The 20,904-nt window shown below is 43.5% G+C and overlaps 1 long non-coding RNA gene across 1 annotated transcript; it reads left to right on the top strand.

Annotated features, from left to right (window-relative positions):
* The first annotated feature begins 510 nt into the window (after positions 1 to 510).
* LOC122450844 lies at positions 511 to 8,954 on the top strand. The gene is made up of 3 exons (XR_006272241.1): positions 511 to 601; positions 1,738 to 1,842; positions 8,571 to 8,954. It is a non-coding gene; the product is annotated as an uncharacterized LOC122450844 (long non-coding RNA).
* Positions 8,955 to 20,904: the final 11,950 nt, after the last annotated feature.

Genomic DNA, 20,904 nt, shown 5'->3' with positions numbered 1-20,904 from the left:
TTTTCAACAGAGAGAGGAGGTACACTAGCATTCTATTAAGCAGAAATCTTCCGGCACAGCAACGCTCCCTGAAATTCAAAGTAGACATAAAGAGTGAATCCCACTCAAGTGCTGGTGGGATTGTGGTGGCTGAGGTGAGCTGGCGGGTGGTGCAGTGGTGGTGGGTAGGCTAGGGAAGGTACACCTGGCCAGACACCTGCAGAAAATTGAACTAGTGGAGCCCACAATTGCATGCCAGATGGAGAAGGAAATGGCAACCCACTCCAGCACTCTTGCCTGGAGAATTCCACGGACAGAGGGGCCTGGTGGGCTACAGTCCATGGGGTCACAAAGAATCGGACACAACTGAGTGGCTAATACATGGGAAGCCCCAAGGAGAGGACAGAATGGCTTCTGGAGCCCTGAGGGTGAGGATGTGGGTCCTCACCCTGCCTCATCAGCATCGCACATCCACACTTCATTGTCCACAGAATGAAGGGCATGGTGCTACTTCTTGCTCCCTTCCAGACTGAAACTTCCGGCTTCCAAGGTGGTGAACCCATACCTGTGAAGTGAGAAGGAACGCTAAGCAACTTCTGACATGAACAAGCAGAAGTTACAGGTGGGCTGTTAGGGTCCAGAGGAAAAATGCTCACCAGGAAGTAAACAAAATAGGATTTAAACTACAAGTTGATCTCAGATCAGACATACAACTAAGAGTGTATCTCTAGTTTCTTGCACCTTTAAAAAAAAATCTAACTATATTAACAGTATGCTTATCAGGAATAATACTTCCAAAATGCTGTTCCTCAAAGCATGATCTTCAGGATGCAGACCTCTAAAGCATCTGGAGACATTTCAAACACACATGTCCTAAGGCCCCCACCCCAGGGTTCTGATTCATTAGATCTTCTTATCTGTGCTTTTAACATGATACTTAGGCTATTTGTCCAATGCTTGGGTACTTCTAAGACCATGTTTTGAAAAATACTCCTTAGATACACTCACCTAAATCCCAACTCTTATCTCTTACTCTTTTCTTTTTCGGGATCTTAGTTCCCAGACCAGAAATCAAAGCCTCACCCCTCGCCTTGGAAGTGCAGAGTCTTAACCACTGAACCATCAGTGGCAGTCTTCTTTTACTCTTTAAGAAACATTTTCTTTAGGTGATTTGACAAAAATGTTTTATCACTAACAGAGGGTGGTTCAAAGTCAAGTACACAGGTACCTTAGGAACTTGGTTCTAAATCCCAGATACCTTGACTCTGGTCCTATGCATTTTGGCTAAATAACATTCTTCACAATCAATTATAACAAGGCACTGATGATTATAAGGGAAGTCTCTACCTATGCAACCATATCCTTCACTGTCTAGTTAGGGGAACCATCCATCAACAGAGTTCTTTACTTTTCTTTCTGTAAAGGCACATCATTATCATCTAAGAGCAAATAAAATGAATCTATAGGATAAATGAAATTTTAAAAAGCACCTGTGCTTCTCTCCATAAATCTAATCTCAGTAGAAATAGACATACTAATTAATAAATGTGTACAAAATAAATTAGTACTGATGATAGATTAGTACAAAAGAAATCTAAATATTAAATAAGTCATCTTCTTCTTTGTTGGAAGTTAGCTTGGTCATGGAGTTTAAAGACTACCAAGAAAGAAGGAATCTGCATTATATCAGTTCTAATCATCTCCCTCTTTGCTATTTTCTTTCTGTCTTTTTTTTTTTAATTCCCTTATTGTGACTAGAGTTTATGAAGCACTTACATCATGGATGTCCCATTTATCATGCACAGCAACCCTACATCGTGTGGAAGCAGATACCGTGGTTGAGTAAACCAGACCTCAAAGAGAGTAAGTGTCTCTGCCACGTCCAGACAGTGAAGGAGAGGCAAAAAGATATTAGAAGCCAAGTCATTTGTTTTCAAATTCATTGCTCGTTTATCTTGTGGCAGGATTTTAATCTTTTGGAAAACCTCATTTTAAAAAGCAAAATATCCAGTGACACAGTACAAAAAGCAGCTTGTTTGCTGGAAGATACAGTGGCGATGAGTCTTGATATCCAGGGAGAGGGTGAAGGGGCTAGATTATATCCTTTCATAGCCAGAATGATGTCAGATGATGGATGCTTCAGACTGAGTGGATCTGAAGATCACCCAAGGTTGGCACAATAAACAATGACCAACGTAAAGATGTAACCCAAATCACTGCCACTGACAAGTCCATAATTTTTATCGTGGCCTCCCAGCAAGACAGCCTAAGTCAGCCATTAGTCACTGCTCAGCAGTGTCAGAGGTGAATATGACTGTGCTTCTGACCTCTGACATCATCTCAAGTCTGTTCTCAACTGGGGCCCTGTGCCTTCCACAAATGTTGATCTAAATCCTGAACTCTTCCTGTTATCCAAGAGAGATGCAAGTCTCTCTGAATCATTAGGAATACTTAAAAATGAAACAAAACTGAAGGCTAATATTCCAAAAACATCAGATATGTGACTAAACAATAGCTCCCAAATATGAAATGTTCAACATATATTAACAAAAACATGCAAAATGCATCCCTTATCCTCTGGGGGTCACTGGTGCTAACTCAGATTTTACATAAAGCAATCGGGATCTGAAAGTCTAGGTCACTTGCTCAAGGTTGAATAGCTGATGGGTCAATCATGAGGCTCTGAGCCCAAGTCTGACTACAAAACTCATGTCCTTACCACCCTTCCATAATGCCTCTTAGGATGAGATAGCATCAATCAGATCAAAGAACAGGATCCTGAGCAGAGAGGAATGAAAACACACTGGAAAGAAAAAGGATGACTCATTCTTATAAGTGCCCCAGACCAAAGCACCAAGACAACGGCCATGATAAATTCTTCCGCCCAGAGGGAATATCCCTGGGTTCTAATCTGTAGGTAAGGCTTGCATAAAATTTTTGGTATTATTACAGATCCTTTAAGTCTGACCAAGGTGATATTTGGAAAACCAGAAGCAGGCTCAGGGAAGCCACTGCAGACTGGAAGCAACCTGATAAAAATAAATGGTTATTTGGGAAGCTGAATATGGCAGTACAATGAAGAAGGGATTAGATTAGGGAGGTGGGAGGCAAGGAGACAGGTTAGAGGCCATTCCAACCGTCCGGGTCCAAGAACATGTTTGTAATTGATGTTCATGTGGTTAGCCCCAAATTACCACAAGCACTGGCTGCCGCAAGTTGATTCTTTCTGACATCAAGGGCAGAGAGGTAGGGATATTTATGTCTGGCTGTAACCCCCACATGGGACAACCTGTGAATAAAGCAATCTGTTCACCCATATGGACCCCACAAATTTTACAAATGTGAGTAAATTCACTCTCAACTTGTGTTTCCTATGATCAAATTCAGCAGAGATTAACCATCAGAATTACACCATTTGTAATTCCCTATTGTAGTGAGGGCTTATCAGTTAGGTAAAACACACATAGTCAACAGACACACCATCAACAATAATGACAAAATTATTTATCCAAAATTATCTAACGGTTCTATATTCTACAAGGTGCCTTTAATCAATAAAACCACAGGCAATCTGACGCTTGATGTCATGAATATGGCTATAAGGTCATTATAAGGTCTATAAGGTCAATATCTGATCATTGGCTAGTTCTTAGTCAAGGAGAGTAAACTGATACTGTTTGAGATGGAAATGTCCCTCTCTTTCCCTAAATAATGTCATGCCTGTCAACCTAAAACATACCTATGGGAAATATATTTCTTTATAATCATTCAGTCAGTCATTTACCAAGTCTATATTAAATGTCTGGTTGCATATGACACAAAATTGTGACAAATGTGATAAGAATGGTCTAGGTTGTGGGGAAATAAATATGAACATAACAAGACTCTTGTCTTTGAGGAATTCAGAGTCTATTGTAATATGTTATCAAGTACCACAGGAGGCAGGAAGGTTAAGGCATATCAGACTCTTGAAAATCAGTAAGTATGTATTAAATGTCTGTCATGTATAAGGTCTTGGGTTAAAGTGAAAATGAAGGTGACTCAGTCGTGTCTGACTCTTTGCAATCCCATGGACCACACGATCCATGGAATGAATTCTCCAGGCCAGAATACTGGAATGGGTAGCCCTTACCTTCTCCAGGGGATCTTCCCAACTCAGGGATTGAACCCAGGTCTCCCACAAGGGAAGCCCAGGAATACTAGAGTGGGTAGCCTAGCCTTTCTCCAGCAGATCTTCCCAATCCAGGAATTGAACTGGGGTCTCCAGCATTGCAGGCAGATTCTTTACCAACTGAGCTATCAGGGAAGCCCAAGATCTTGGATTAATTACCATTATTTATAAATAATTGAAAGATAAAACTTAACAATCTTTCAAAATTCATAAATATCTATGGGTTTGCAAACTAAGGCAATAATAATAGTAGATACATTTCTGTTGATACTTATCATTAAGCAATAGCTTTATTGAGTATCTACTGTATTCCAGGAACTAAGGTAGATATTATGCATATATTGACAATTAAACTATGGTCTGTACCCTAAGTATATCATTATCTAGTGAGATATGTCTGTCAGGTTAAATGATCCCACACAAACAACTTCAAAGTCAACAAAGATTTATTTCTCAGTCATGCTATATTCACATCACGGTTCAGCCTCATCTCTGCTTCACATAGCCTGACATACAGGGGAAGTCTAGTGAGAAAGTGTCTATCCGAGAAATCTCTGCCCTTGCGGTAGAAGTGGGGAGAAGCAGAACCAAAAGAGACACAGGTCACTTCTGCTCACATTTCAGCAGCCGATGATAGCACCAATGGGATGGGGAAAGAAAATCATCTCATAAGACGTGGCTTTAGAGGGAAGGAACTGGGATATTTGGTGAACAGCAATATATCTACCACAGAGTCAGGTCACTAAACCCACAAACCTTCCCAGTAGTACTTTTCCTAGTTCTCAAAAATATAATCAGTGTGGACATACTTATCAGTTGGCAGAAAGGAAATATCATCTGTTTACCCAAGAGCTATTATAGTAGGAAAGACCAAGTGCAAACCCATGAAATTACCTCCACCCTCTAATGCCAAGAACAAAATAAAATACAATAGCCCTTCACAAGGGTAATGACCCAATAGGAATTGGAAAATTCATTCTTCCTGACCCCATAATTTTAAGTTCCATCTTTCCAGAGGTTCTGGTTCCCAGTGCAAGAGAAATTACACTAGGGGGTCACAAAATTCTGCTAAACTTAAAATTGTTTTCATCCAGTATTCTCTCAATATATCAGTTTGTGCACCACTGATGTACTGAATATTGTTTTTGCTGCTACTGTGTTACTACGACTACCATCACCACCATCACTCCATCACTGTGGCCACCACCATCACCACCAACACCACACCATCACCACCACCATCATCATTATCACCATCATTACCACCACTACCATCACCATTACTACCATCACCATTACTACCATCATCACCATCAACACCACCACCATCACCACCATCACCACCACCACCACCACCATCACCAACACCACCATCACCACCACCACCACCATCACCACCACCACCACCATCACCACCAACACCACCACCATCACCAACACCACCATCACCACCACCACCATCATCACCATCACCAACACCACACCACCACCACCACCATCACCATCATCACCATCATTACCACCACTACCATCACCATGACTACCATCATCACCATCACCATCACCCCTTTCATTACCAACATCACCGCCATTGCCACTGGCACTTTTAACTAAAGACTGCTGTGTGTCATGCATGTATTTTTATTTAATTGAATGTACAATGGTCCAACAAAGTAGGTACTATGGTTTTTATCATGTTATAGCTAAGGTAAATGAGGATTAATGACATTTTTTAATTGCTCAAGTCTCCATAGTTAATGAATAATAGAATTGGAAATTTAAATCCTAGAATTCTGATGCCAAAGCTCAAAAACCTACCTAGCATATAAATTACCTCTAAGGAATATTGAATTATTTTAAAAATGTCCACCTCTCTCTTTTTTTATGATGGCACAAACAGAACAAGGGTTAAAAAACAAAACAACACAATATTCCACTTCTTTCACTACTTTCAGAAGATGGTAGGAAAATCACAGGGTTTCTGCCAGAAGATGTGTTTTTTTTCCTGTTCTAGTTTCACCACCAATTGACTGTGTGAACTTACAGAAATCTGTTAACCTCTCTGAGGTGTAACTGTAAAATGGAAACAATAATCTTGGATTGCCTTACCCAGTGCCGGTGAGAAAGATCAAAAAATATTTGCGACATCACAGTATGAACCATAATTCCTGTAGAGGTGTAAATTACTATTATTTCTGCTTGATTTTCCCTCGCTTTGGAAAGCTAGCCTCCCCTTATCTCACAAGAACTCAGATTATGGTCTCTAGTCTGTGGCTGGAGAGATATTCATAATATTTACTACAAAGGATAATCATAATTATTTGAAGATACTTGGTTTTCAATAATAGAACAATGGCTATTTTTCATTCTGATGTCTAGAAAAGGAGGCTGCCTCTGATTGGCCTAGGACCCCCGAGGGAACAAGACCTCAGGGAATTTTCCAAATGTTTCCAGTTCAATGGGAGGGCAGGTGATGAGGAAGAAGTGAAAGCCTCTATTGTTCACCCTAAAGAATCATTTCAAAAGGGAGGTTTCTTTCTGACTCACGAGCTGCCAACAGTTCTTCAATTATTCAATTCACGGATTGGCAATTCCATTATTCCATCCAGAAAGAAAATAGAGGGAAGATTATGAAACACCACAGGACAACTCCTCATCAGGCTTGTTTTTCACAAGCAGAATGGACTAGGGTCTGCACAGAAAGACCTCAGCGACACCTGCCTGGCGCGTATTCGAGAACTAAGTACCGCTAGAGAGGGTCCTTTGGATAAGTTATGCTGGCTTTTCTGAGTAAGTGCTGTGCTGTTCATGCCCTCCTGAGTGACCCTGAGCTCATCTGTAGAGCTGCACTGAGGACAGACCAGTGCTCGGGATGGTGGGGAAGAATCCACGCGATTCTACAGAACAGAACCCTGACCCACTCCCTTGACATGGGAGCAGATAACTACAGAACCTTCCCTAAAGTAGAGAAGACCCCCTTCTCCGGATAAGACTCATTTTGAAAAGTTATTTTAAATGCACTGATGGAGAGCCATGGGATGTTAAGGTGTCAGAAGCAGCCAAAGGGTGGCTACTCTTCTTGGCTTCGTGCCACATACTAGGTGATGCTTAGACTTTGCCTGCATCCATCTCATCACTCTGGCAAAGGGGAAATTATTTTAAACATAGGAGCTGTACTAGGTCCTGGCCTGGCTTAACCTACTTGTATAAATGAGTCAGGGCTTCCCAGGTGATGCTAGTGGTAAAGAACCCACTTGCCAATGCAGGAGACATAGGAAATGCAGCTTCTATCCCTGCGTCAAGAAGATCCTTTGGAGGAAAGCTATGTTCTTGCCTGGAGAATCCCATGGACAGAGGAGCCTGGTGGGCTGCAGTCCAGAGGGTTGCAAAGAGTTGGACATAGCCTGAGAGACTTAGCACCCAAACACAAATAAGTGAGTGCTGAAGAGTTTGCCTGTAACCCTCAACCAAACTCCCGGGTTCAAACAAGCAGCTGCCTACAAGAAGGAAACCATTCTGATGTCTTCCTTTCCTCACAGGGACCAGAAATGATGTGCCACAGAAACCTCTATTTATAATTCTTCTATCATTTTGAACACTAAGAGATAGATTTTTCTATATTCTCTAATTGAAGCAGGCAAATCTAATTTCTGGCATAGGAAGTATATTCATAGATATACTGCCAGTTTTACACTTTATCTTCCTTTATTTCGAAGTGTATAATTTATCTCCTAGGCAATGGCACCCATATCTTAATATGACTTATGTAAGAAAAATAGCCCACAGTCACGGAATATTAATTGTTTCTGTTTTCCCCAAAAGTAAAGAGAGAAAAAAAGTTATATGCCTAGTGAGAGCAGATCCAACTTTGAGTTTTTAAACCTAATTCAATATTTCCCATAACATCTTTCTAATAAATGTTGGTTCAAGATGTCTTCCTTGGTAATTAAATTTGGTGCTCCCTACCCTCCTCTTCAGGGGTCCCTGGTGACTCAGATGTTAAAGAATCTGCTTGCAATGCAGGTACCTGGTTTCAATCCCTGGATTGGGAAGATGCCCTGTAGGAGGGCATGGCAACCCAATCCAATATTCTTGCCTGGAGAATCCCACGGACAGAGGAGCCTGGTGGGCTACAGTCCCTGGAGTCTCAAAGAGTCAGACACAACTGAGCGACTAAGCACGCACACTCTCCTCTTTGGGCTTCCCAGGTGGCAAGGTGGTAAAGAATCCGCCTGCCAGTGCAGGAGACGCAGGTTCGATCCCCTGGTGGGGAAGATCCCCTGGACAAGGAAATGACAACCCTCTCCAGTTTTCTTGCCTGGGAAATCCCATGGACAGAGGAGCCTAGCAGGCTACAGTTCATGGGGTTGCATAGAGTTGAGCATGATTGAGTAACTAACATTTTCACTTTTTTTTTCAGGCCTCCTTCACACCGTACTGCAGCAGACAACTAGGCCCTAGCACTTGGTCTGACCAATCCCATTATCCAAGAATCAAAATACAGCTGGTGTTGAAGAAAGAGTGAGCCTTGCACTGAAAATTAGAGGGTTTCCTCAACTATAATGTAGGCCAGAAGGCTAAACATTTTACTAAGTAAGAAACAAATCCAATACTGTTATAACTGTTTCACCCCTACCAGTCTACCCATAGAAGTCAGCATTACCTTAAATTCCCAGGGCAGGACAAATGCAAAGGAAGGCTTGGCATTTTAGCAAGTCTGCAGATGTAAGGGAGTAGGTTATCAAAATTGAGTCCACATTTCATTATGTTACATAAAAATAAATTGGCTCCAAATAACACAAAATCACTTTCATCATTATGATCCTTTTTAAAATAATACTGTCTCTGTCATGAGTTTATTCTCATAGGTGAATGATTGCACTATAATAGTGTTGCCTAAAGAAACAGACCCTTCCCTCACACCCATTCACACACAACCCTGCTAAGTCAATTCAGTTGTGTCTGATTCTTTGGGACCAAATGGACTGTAGCCCAGCAGTCTCTTCTGTCCATGGAATTTTCCAGGCAAGAATACTGGAGTGGGTAGCCATTTCCTCCTCCAGGGGATCGTCCTGACCCAGGGATGGAACCCACGTCTCTTTTGTCGCCTGTATTGGCCGGCAGGTTCTTTACCACTAGCGCCACCTGGGAAACCCACACACACAACCCAGAGACACTTAATAATGAACCAGAAGCTACCAACAGATTCTTCTCTTCCCATACCCCCGACCGATGCGTAGAGAAGAACCTATGTCTGACCAAGTCAAGAAGACTCACCACTTTGTGCTGTTTGCCAAATTAGCAGAAGGGGAGAATGGCAGAAGTTGAAAAGAGTGTCTTTAAGCCACAAATCACTTCTTATGGTCTAGTATTTTTAGTAAGACATATGAAAAATCTAAAGACCCCAAGAACTCCACTGATATTCCTAGAAAAGAATCTCAGCTCCTCTGACTCTCAGGTGGCTGTCAGGTGTGGACAGAGAAGAGAGTGGCTCGCCATAAAGGGGCCAGAGACTTTCCAGAAACACCTGCATTGACACATAGAGTGTCACCACTGCTACTGATTCAGTATTTAAGTGTTGACTTTCACCGCATGGCATCTTGTAGTTACTTGGAATGAACACAAGTTCTTGGGAGCCCACTGGATCTGAGTGTGAATGTACACTCTGTCCTAATGGGCTGGGGGGTTTCCCAGGTGGCACTAGTGGTAAAGAACCCGCCTGCCAATGCAGAAGACATAAGAGACACAGATTTGATCCCTGGGTCAGGAAGAATCCCTGGAGAAGGGCATGGCAATCCATTCCCATATTGTTGCCTGGGAAACCCCACAGACAGAGAAGCCTGGTGGGCTACAGTTCATGTGGTCACAAAAGACTCAGATATGCTGAAGCAGCTTAGCACGCGTACACTGAGGTTTATCCTCCGTAGGCGGGTTGTAACACCGCTGCCTGCCTCATGTGGTTGCCGTGTGGGTTTCCCGAGCTGGTTCGCAAGATGCTTTGTTTGCCAGCACCATGCCTCCCTGTTTGGAGAACTACCCCCTCCCTCTTGCCTGCCTGCATCTTTTTTGGGCCCATCCCAGACTGAGATGTACCTGGAAGCTGCCACATTCTTTTGGAGTCCTCAACCATGACTAATTAGGCCAAGTGGGGTCCCAACAGGGATGTTTTGAATCAGAACTGGGAACAGTAACTAACGGCTAGTGCTATTCCTCTTTGGATTCAAAGCTGCAAGATAGCAGCATAATGCTGCCAGCAGCCAAGTTCATAGTCATGTGAAGTCCAGTCCCATTCATTCAATATTAATAGAGTTGATCATAATCCTCATTTCTACTTGCATACCTCACGTCTCCTTTCAAGTAATTTTAATCAGGCTTTTGCCTCTACTTGCTCACTAAATCTTTTCTTATCAAGGATATAATGTCCTCCATTTTGCCAAACCCAACAGTTGTCTGTCTGTTTTTATTTTTTATGAAATCCAGTAAATCCTCCTTACTTCCTGGACCCCATCTTTTCCTGTTGACATACCTGGTTTTTGGTCACGTTTTCTCAGCCTCTTCACTGGCTCTTTCTCCAACCAACTCTTGCCTGTGAGAATGTCAGCACGAGGTCTGGATTGCCCCATCCTGGCTCTCCACTCTCTTTCCATACTCTCTCCTCAGATAATCTCAGCAGGCCTGGTCTTTAAGCGTCATTGCCACTGTGACTGCATTTGCAGACAGGGTCTTTGAAGAGGTGATTAAGTTAAAATGAGGTCATTAGGGCAGGCCTTAATCTAATGTGACCAGTGTCTTGATAAGAGATAACAGGGTCACAGACACACACAGAGGGCAGACCACAAGAAACCACAGAAAGATGGGCCCCTACAAACCATGGAGAGAGGCTGCAGAACCTATCCTGCTGAGCCCTGGGTCTTGGACAGCCTGCTTCCAGAATTATGAGAAAATAACTCCTGGTATGTAAGCCACACTTTCGCTGGCACTTGTCATGGCGGTCCTAACAAGCCATATGGTCACTGTGGTAGATGTTGTAAGGTCTAGAGCTCCACAAGCCACTACTACAGGGGAATAGCCCCCCACCAGACCCAGGCCTGAAGAGGCTCTGCAGAATACAGGGCGTGTAGGTGGTGGCTCAGATGGCAAAGAATCTGCCTGCAATGCAGGAGACTCAAGTTCAATCCCTGGGTCAGGAAGATCCCCTGGAGAAGGGAATGGCAACCCACTCCAGTAATTCTTGCCTGGAGAAGCCTGTGAGCAGAGGAGCCCGATGGGTCACAGTCCATGGGGTCGCAGACAGCTGGACACAACTGAAGACTGACACTTCACTTTAGATGGAATGAGAGGGGCTAAGAGAGGGGCTTCCCGGGTAGCTCATTTGGTAAAGAATCTGCCTGCAATGCTGGAGACTCCCATTCGATTCGTGGGTTGGGAAGATCCCCTGGAAAAGGGATAGGCTACCCACTTTAGTATTCTTGGGCTTCCCTACTGGCTCAGATGGTAATGAATCTGCCTGCAATGCAGGAGACTTGGGTTTGATCCCTGGGTCAGGAAGATCCCCTGGAGGAGGGCATGGCAACCCACTCCAGTATTCTTACCTGGAGAATCCCACGGACAGAGGAGCCTGGTGGGCTGCAGGCCATGGGGTCACAAACAGTCAAACACAACTGAACGGACTAAGCACCAGTACACACACAGACGGAAGAGAAGACAGAGTCTCCAGCAGGACAAACGCCCCACCTGCTCTATAACTCGGTTCTCTCCACACCAGAACCTGGAAACAAGCGCAGACAAGGACCCAAGGGCCCGGGTTCTAGGCCTGGCAGTTGGTAGCCTGGAATGCTGGGTTAGGTCCCTGATGCGTGTAGACGTCAGTCACCTCCTTGGTAAAATGGACTCAGCCATTTGAACCTTCCAGGAAGCTCAAGGGGATGACAGACAGTAAGCCACTTTGCTAACTTGGACATGCGCTACAAATGTGAGGGGTCGCTCTCAGTATTTTCCCTCCTGTTTTCATTTAACAAAGTCTAACCAGCGGCCCGGGACAAAAACGCATTCAGCCACACTGATGGATGCCCCCTGCCTCCAAGGTTGCCTCCTTCATTTGTTTCCACCTCAAACACCCTGTGAGCAGAGTAATTGAGTTTGAATTGCTTGGGGGATGCTCCCCCCTCAAGGTTCCACGCAAGGAAAGGCTCACGGTTGCTAATGATTTATTATTTCACCTCCTAACTGTATTTGTTGCTTCTGCTCAGCACGGTAGCCACGTAAGTGGCGCACACACTTGCCGTCGCCTCCAATACGGATGTGAATAAATCCAGGCCGGCCCTTCTGCCTTGGTCACTTAATGGAAGCAGCTCTTTCACCCTCTAAAATGGAAATGCTTTTATCTCGCAGCCCCTCTCTGGGAGCTGTGTCTAAATTAATCCGGTGTCCTTAAGCGCCCTGGCTCCCACCCAACCCTCAAGGTTTCCACTGCTCTGGGAAAGGTTGAAGGCTTCAGGGATCTTGCAAGCTCTGAGATATTCCTGTGAATTAGAGTTCATGTGTAAACAAAAACTGCTTGCATTTTAGAGTACTCTTCATATGCTAAGCATTTTACAAGTGTAGCCTTTTTAAGACTCACACAGCCTGATGAGGTAACCATTGCTCTTGCCTCTTTTTGTAGGTGCAGTGGTTTTCAAACATGGCTGTGAATTCTTAGATGCTCCTTCCATGGTGAGATGGGGTCTGTCTCTTCCCCTCAGACCTGGGTGGGCTTTGACTGTGCTGACCAGTAAAGAAATGACAACACAAGGTGTTCAGTGACTCCAGAAACGTGTTGTAAAAAAGTCACTCTGTGTCCACCTCCATTGTCAGAAGTCTTACTCTTGAAGCCCAGAACCACCATGTAATATGTCTGACCACCATGCCAGAAAATCTGGGCCTGCCTTTCAGTCAACTGCCTTTCATGTACACCCACCCTCCCCATCACCCCAACAAGGAGTCAAGCATGTCAGCAAACTCATCTGGGATCCTCACGACCAGGCCATATGCCAACTGAATACCATCACATGACCTCCTTTGACACCATGTAAAACAGAAGAATTATTCATCCAAGTTCTGCCTATATATATTGCACTAAAGTATTGATGCTTTTGAACTGTGGTGTTGGAGAACTTCATCCAGTCCATCCTAAAGGATCCTAAATCAATCCTGAATATTCATTGGAAGGACTGATGCTGAAGCTGAAACTCTAATACTTTGGCTACCTGATGTGAAGAACTGACTCATTTGAAAAGACCCTAATGCTGGGAAAGATTGAAGGTGGGAGGAGAAGGGGATGACAGAGGATGAGATGGTTGGATGGCATCACCGACTCAATGGACATGAGTTTGAGTAGGCTCAAGGAGTTAGTGATGGACAGGGAAGCCTGGCATGCTGCAGTTCATGGGGTCACAAAGAGTCGGATATGACTGAGCGAGTGAACTGAACTGAACTGAAATTATGCAGTATATTAAAACAGAGTATATTAAAACAGTTTGGAGACAGTGTGCACACAGCAGTAAAGACCCCAAACATCAGTTGAAGAAACAGAGGCAGAAAAAGTGAAGACTCTTCCAAGGTCACATTGATGACACACCGTGGATCTCAGATTGGACTCCAGAGAGTCTGCCTCTGTGGTCTGATTTTTTGACAGTCTATAACTGTAAGATAATTACATCATGAATAAGACTGGGAGAAGAAGTAGGAATCAGTACAACAAAGGAAACTGCTTTCCTACGGTTCGAGCCACCAACACAGAAATTGGGGGGAAGTCAGCATTTAGAGAAATGTCCAATATGTGACTTCAAATCATTCCCCAGCCCCTTATCAGCTGTGTGACCCCCAAGAACTCAAGTTCTCTAAACCTTTACCTTCTTGCTTGTAAAGTGGCAAGATAATAACTGTGAGGTTCAAATGAGATCAAACCTAGCAGAGAGTACACACTAAATTTTAAGTGCTGGGGAAATCCTCAGAAGATAATTTCCTCCCTCAGGGATGATCAGCTAACAGATGCTGTAAAGCAGTGCTTGGGACACTTGGCAGTGGATGAAAGTAATTTTCATTGTTATGATGGAGGTGGTGCTACTGCAAAGTGCTGAGTAAAAGCTAGAAATTCTGCTGAACATATGACAGTGCCCAGGATGGCAACCTCTCCTTCCCATGCTGACAACGAATTATCTGGTCAAAAATGTCAGTTGCAAAAAAAAAAAAAAAATGTCAGTTGCAGTGCTATTTGAGAAACACCCTCATAAAAGAATCTCCACAATGTTAGAAGCTAAAACAGATAATACCTAAGATCCCACAAAGATTAAGTTGCATCTCTCAAAAATTCTATTACACAGGTTTTTAACATGATATGATTCTGCCCTTTAACAATTCTGTGCTCCTTAGATGATAAAATCTAAAAGATTTTATGTGTTATGATTCTAAGAAGCTATACTTCTAAATTCCTGGGACTCTATTTGTTACTCTATGGTACTTTAAATCCACTACTTTTCTAAGCCTCTATGATGCTAAGATCTTAAGAGCCTTTAATCTTAGATTCTAAGGCATCTTGAGGTTACATTTCCAATAAACTTCATTCTAAGAAATAGAACTTCTGTGTTTTTACAGTATCATCACGCTGCTATTCTTAGATGTTAATGTGCCATGATGTACGTTTACAGATCCAGTGTGTGTGGAGCATGGAAGCTTACCGTGTTGAAGGTAAGGAACTCGGCTTCATCCTTAAGCTTAGATTCCCAAGCTGTTTAACCATCTCCTTCTACAGTCTAATAACAATGCTTGAGGAATGGAGATTTCCATTGAAATGCTTGTTTCAGTAGATGAAATTTCAGTAACCATAATGCAACAGAGAGCTCCTGGCTTAGTTCTGACTAGGTTGCAGACTCTTGGATATAAAGAGGATACTAAAATGTGTGTGCATTATGCTGAAAAAAGAAATGTACTTGGGGGCTACAGTCTTCAGATAACTTCATAGTTGGTCTGGTTTCGTCTCTCTACATATACCCTGTGAGGATAGTTATGCTCTGCTCCTGGGTTATATTTATGGCCATTGTTACACTCCTTCTGGTCAGATATGAGTAATTAACATACAGCTAATCAAGAAGCAGCTTGTCTGTTACAGTAAAATAATCAAGACTTTAAACTTCGATCAAGTTGCAGCTACTTCTCTTTCCTGGACCTGGCTTACTGTCCACTGGCCACCTGTCCTCAGGGAGACATTCATGCTGACTCCCTTTTTCTTTCTCTACATGCTCTGGTACTATCCTGTCTTCCTAGTCCCAAGTCCAGGCCCCTTAGGGCTCTGGAAAAGGGATGCAAAGAAAGAGAGGAAAAAGGTAGGAAATGTCTTACTTGATTGAACTGAGGAGGGAAGACTCAGGTTCTCCTTGGGGTTGGTGTGTTAAAATTGCCTCTCTCTCTCGGGAAACAGCTGTTAATTTCTCGGTTTGGCCACCTCTTCTCCGTGGCTTTCCCGTCCCTCTTCTTCCTTCCCTCCATGTGCGTCAATGCATCTCCATTTCAGTGGATCATGCAGGGCTTCTCTTTTAATCTGGAGCCACCTGTGGTATGCCTCTGGTTTCTTTCAAGTCCACTCTTCCCTCTCAAGCAAAATCTAAGCAACTCCCTTGCAAGGAGCCTACTTTATAGGAGACAATGACACATGCTTTATCCTTAGAAATTCTGACAGTTCAAGTGAGTCCTAACTCAGACAGTTTCTCCTTTCTTAGAGCCTTGAGTCAGCTGGTCCCTTGCCATTCAAGTGTCTCAGGTGTGAGTCAGACACTAGTTCACTGACAGCCCTTCTCTGAGTGATCGCTTCAAGCCCCCTTTTTCACCTGAGGTGGAAGGAAGATGCTCCCTACCCCATCCACCCTGAGGATGGCTATGGAGAGGATCGGGTAAGATATTAAGATAAATGAGTGGCTTTATCCAAAAATCCCCTTTACTTGCCTTTTTTTTTTTTTTTTTTTCTGCTCTGACCTCTTTCATAGTCCAGAACAGGGGTCAGTAATTTATAACCTTCCAGAAAACCCTGCCCACTACCTGCAGTTATAAACAAAATAATATTGCAGCATAGCCAGGCTCATTCACACTGACAAAATATCTCTGACTGTGTCTGCTCTTCAACAGCGGAGTTGAATAAATAGATGCACCAAAGACCATGGTCCACAAGCTCACACCATTTACCGTCATGGTTTCACAGAAAAGTTGGTGAACTCTGGCCCATCAAGGAGGCAAAACTGATCTTCTGCTCCCTTCTCTTACAGGGACAGCATGATCCTCTCTTGCTTCTCCGTTTAGAAGGTAGCATCCACTATAGTGTGGGGCTTCCCCGGAGGGTCAGTGGTAAAGAATCTGCCTGCCAAGGGGTCCATAAGGGCTCCTGGAGAAGGAAGTGCAACCCAACCCAGTATCCTTGCTTGGGAAATCCCATGGACAGAGGAGCCTGGTGAGCTACAGTCTGTGGGGTTGCAAAGAGTTGGACAGTACTTAACAAGTAAGCAACTACAACTGTCAGGACCTATACGAAACTGAGACTAAACACAACTTTAACGTGCTATTATTCGGCTCACTTTTAAGTACCTACTCAATACACTGTCAGACCTAGACAGCATATTAAAAAGCAGAGACATTACTTTTCCAACAAAGGTTCATATAGTCAAAGCTATGGTTTTTCCAGTAGTCATGTATGGATGTGAGAGTTATACCATAAAGAAGACTGAGCACCAAAGAATTGATGCTTTCCAACTGTGGTGTTGGAGAAGCTTCATGAGAGTCTCTTGGACTGTAAGGAGATCAAACCATTCAATCACAAAAGAAATTAATCCTGAATATTCATTGGAAGGACTGATGCTGAGGCTGAAGCTCCAATACTTTGGCCACCTGATGTGAAGAGCTGACTCATTGGAAAAGACCCTGATGATGGGAAAGACTGAAGGCAAGAGGAGATGGGGACGACAGAGGATGAGATGGTTGGATGGCATCACCAACTCAATGGACTTGAGTTTGAGCAAGCTCTGGGAGATGGTAAAGGGCAGGGAAGCCTGGTGTGCTGCAGTCCGTGGGGTCACAAAGAGTCAGACATGCCCAAGCGACTGAACAACACCAACATCCGTCCAAGTTACCTTGCTTAATCCTTATAAAGATATGAGGCAAGTAATTGTTCTCCTTTCACAGAGGGGATATTCAGCCTCAGTGAAGCTTAGTAACTTGTCCAAGAATGCACAGCTAATAAGCAACTGGTGTGGGAGTCAAACCAGGTCTGTCTGAGTCCAGAGAAAATGTTCTTTCAAATGCCTCAATTCTCTCTAGTTCTATTTTCCAGAGACTGTGAAGCCCACCCCTTCTCATTACTAATACTTCATTTCCTGTCCCCAGGGGATTCCAATGTTGTCACCAACTCTGGAACACAGGAGCCTAGCAGGCTGGAGGCACTCCTTTGCCGAATAAGTGAGAACTATTCATGCGATCATTCCCTTTCAGATTAGGGTTGAGCCAGATGCTGTCCAGGTCATCGTTTATAAAGGTGAATTTCAGCTCAGATTCAGAACTCTTCATCAGGAATCTCCTCCAGGATTGTGAAAAGGGTCAGAAAAAAAAAAAAAAAAGTCCCTAGGAATTTTAACTTACCTTTTGCAAGGAAAAAATAGAAGAATTAGAAAAGGACTTTTGACATAATCTGGACTACTTCTAGCCCCACTTCTCCACTGTTCCATTCTTCAGATGAGAAATGTGAAGTCTAAAGGAAACCAAAAAATAACTGGTACCAAATACCATAGCAACTAACTACTGAGTTTAGTGAAGCTAAATTTCAGGCTCCAAGCCCAGTTTTCTTCTAGCATCACTGGAACAATAGGTAACCAAGCCTTTTGCTCTTTTCCATTTTGCTTAAGAATACTGTGTTCACCAGTTAGATACAGAGGTCTTTTATTACACTGTAGAAAATATTGATACATAAAGAATCAACATGTCAGAAGCTAATAGAAGGGGTTATGTTTGTTTAATGAGAAAGGCCATCAAGCCACCCCTGGAAGAAATAAATTAATCCAGGATTTATGGAAAGGGGAAAGGGCCTTAACAGACAGAGTCCAAGGAGAGTTTGAAAGCAAAAGACAGAAAGAAATTTGGTTAGATTGAGAGTGGGAGGCTGAAGGGGGTCATCACCATGCTGTATGCATGACTGACAGGATGAGTAGACTGTATTTAAGATTGTGCCAAATTTTCCTTTTCCATTTTACTGAGAGAACTCGTAAATTCTTAAATACTTCTATCTCTTTTTTAGATGTTGGACTGGTGTGTCTTTTAAATAGACACATGCTGTGACTTGACAGATGAGTCATTTTTGTTCAAAGTTGTTTCACATTCATCGGCCCCTTTGTCCTTTCCTCCATGTAATTCACTTCCTGATTCACACCACATATATATCTTGGTTCACAAATATATCTTGAGTTCTCTACATTGTCTTCCACATAACTCTCCCTCATTCCCTCAGATGTTTCCTTTAAGACAACTCTCTGATCACAATTGCTACTGGCTCCCTGTCTTGGTTGTGTTTTTATCACGCCAACCACAGTGTCTGTTCCATCGCAAGCCTCCAGGAAATATTTTTATGTGATAGTGGGTTGAACTGTAACCTGTCTGGAGTTCCGGGGACCAAGGTGAATAAGTCTCAGGTTTCGGCACTGAGCGTTGTAACATCTGGCAGTGAGAAGTGGAGGAAGGAAAGGGAAGAAGGTGAGGTGAGTGTGGAGGGAGGCTCACTCCAGGCTGGCCCGGCGCTCTCTCATTGTACAGATGAAAGCAGAAAGGCCACTTGGACTGGCCCGGACAGAGGCTTGTCCTTAAAGGCAGAACAAAATTAGGATTCAGAACCTCTCAGTCCATGTGTTGCCAAGTATACTTGTCCGATTACTTACATTCCTTGACTGTAAGGGGCTTTGACAAGCAACAAGTGTGGAACATGCTGGGAGTTGATTATTCTATTGAATAGGCTCTGGGTAAGTTGGATAAATGAAAGGCATGCTGCTTGCCTCTGAAATCTAGGCTGAGGAAATAAAGTGAAATTGGCAAATACACCATTTCAAATGAACTCCAGCCACCACCTTCAAAGACACCAGAGTGAAACCATTATATTAGGTTCATAGGAGACATCGCAGGTGCTCAGGGTCTATTAATTGGCATTGTCACTCCCAAGTCCATATTACATGCAGATATATTGAATCTCAGTTCCAACTCAACACACATTTATTAAAGGCTGCTCTTCATTTATTTATTCATTCACCACTCCTTGTACAAATGCTTTGTGTGCGCAGAAGTAGGCTGTGTGCCATAGTGACAGGGTAGAGCTTAACCTCGAGGAAGCTCATGATGTAGTGAATGATCCATGCGGTTAGTAATCAGTCAAGATTTGATAAATACAAGGAAGGAAAAGACAGAGTGTGGAAAGAATGTATAATCAGGGGCCGTCATCCAGTTTTATTTAAGTCAAAAGATGTCTCCCCGAGGAAGTGATGTTTAGGAAAGGACAGGAGAATGAGGTGGAGGGAGTCAGGTGACCAGGTGGGTTCTAGTTAGGAGACATTCCCAGGTCCTCTGCCACAGTGCTGGTGGCTGTGTGGAGAGGCGGAGAGACAAATGGGACCTGCGACAACTCCCTTCAGTCATGATGCTTTAGAGGCAAACAACAGAAATCTCAAACTCAAGGGCATGTGAACAATAAAGGAATTTATAATCTCACATAACTGGAAATCCAAAAGCTGGGCAGCCTCTAGGAGAAGAACGCCCATAATTTAAGAAATATGTGGATTCTTCCAATCAGTCTCTCTCTCCTGTCCTCAGCCCCAGATTCCTCCTGAATTGAATCTTGGTAGCCCTTGTAGTGGCACTAGTGTTAAAGAACCCACCTTCCAATGCAGGGGATGTAAGAGATATAGGTTTGACCCCTGGGTCGGGAAGATCCTCTGAGGAGGGCGTGCCCACCCACTCCAGTATTCTTGCCTGGAGAATCCCATGGACAGAGGAACCTGACAGGCTAAAGTCCATAGGGTCACAAAGAAGTGACTTAGCACACAGACAGGCATCCCTTGTAGTATTTTGGCCACCTGATGCAAATTAAGAAATTAAAAAAAACTTTTTTATGCAAATTTTTATGCCAAAACTTTTTATGCAAATTTAAAAAAAAAAAACTCATTGAAAAAGACCTTGATGCTGGGAAAGACTGAAGGCAAACGGAGAAGAGGGAAACAGAGGATGAGACGGTTGGATGGCATCACCGATGCAATGGACATGGGTTTGCACAAACTCCGGGAGATAGTGAAGGACAGGGAAGCCTGGCGTGCTGCAGTCCATGGGGCTGCAAATAGACTGAACAACAATAACAACCAAGCGTCTCAGCACATCATGCAGATCTGAGCCTCCATGTCTCTTCCAGACCAGGACCCCTGCCCTCCCTACTACCCAGCCTCTTGTATGGTGGCAGTTTGGTCACTAAGTCATGTCCCACTCTTGCAACCCCATAGACTGTAGCCCACAAGGCTCCTCTGCCCATGGTATTTCCCAAGCAAGAATACTGGAGTGGGTTGCCATTTTCTTATCCAGGGGATCTTCCAGACCCAGGGATCAAACCCAGGTCTCCTGTGCTGCAGGCGGTCTCCTGCTTTGCAGGCAGATTCTTTACTGACTGAGCCACCAGGGAAGCTCACAACTTCTTGTGTAGCAGATGTTTATCC

The sequence above is a fragment of the Cervus canadensis genome, chromosome 12, assembly GCF_019320065.1.
Source record: "Cervus canadensis isolate Bull #8, Minnesota chromosome 12, ASM1932006v1, whole genome shotgun sequence".
NCBI classification, from domain to species: domain Eukaryota; kingdom Metazoa; phylum Chordata; class Mammalia; order Artiodactyla; family Cervidae; genus Cervus; species Cervus canadensis.
This window is presented reverse-complemented; position numbering and strand designations above follow the sequence as displayed.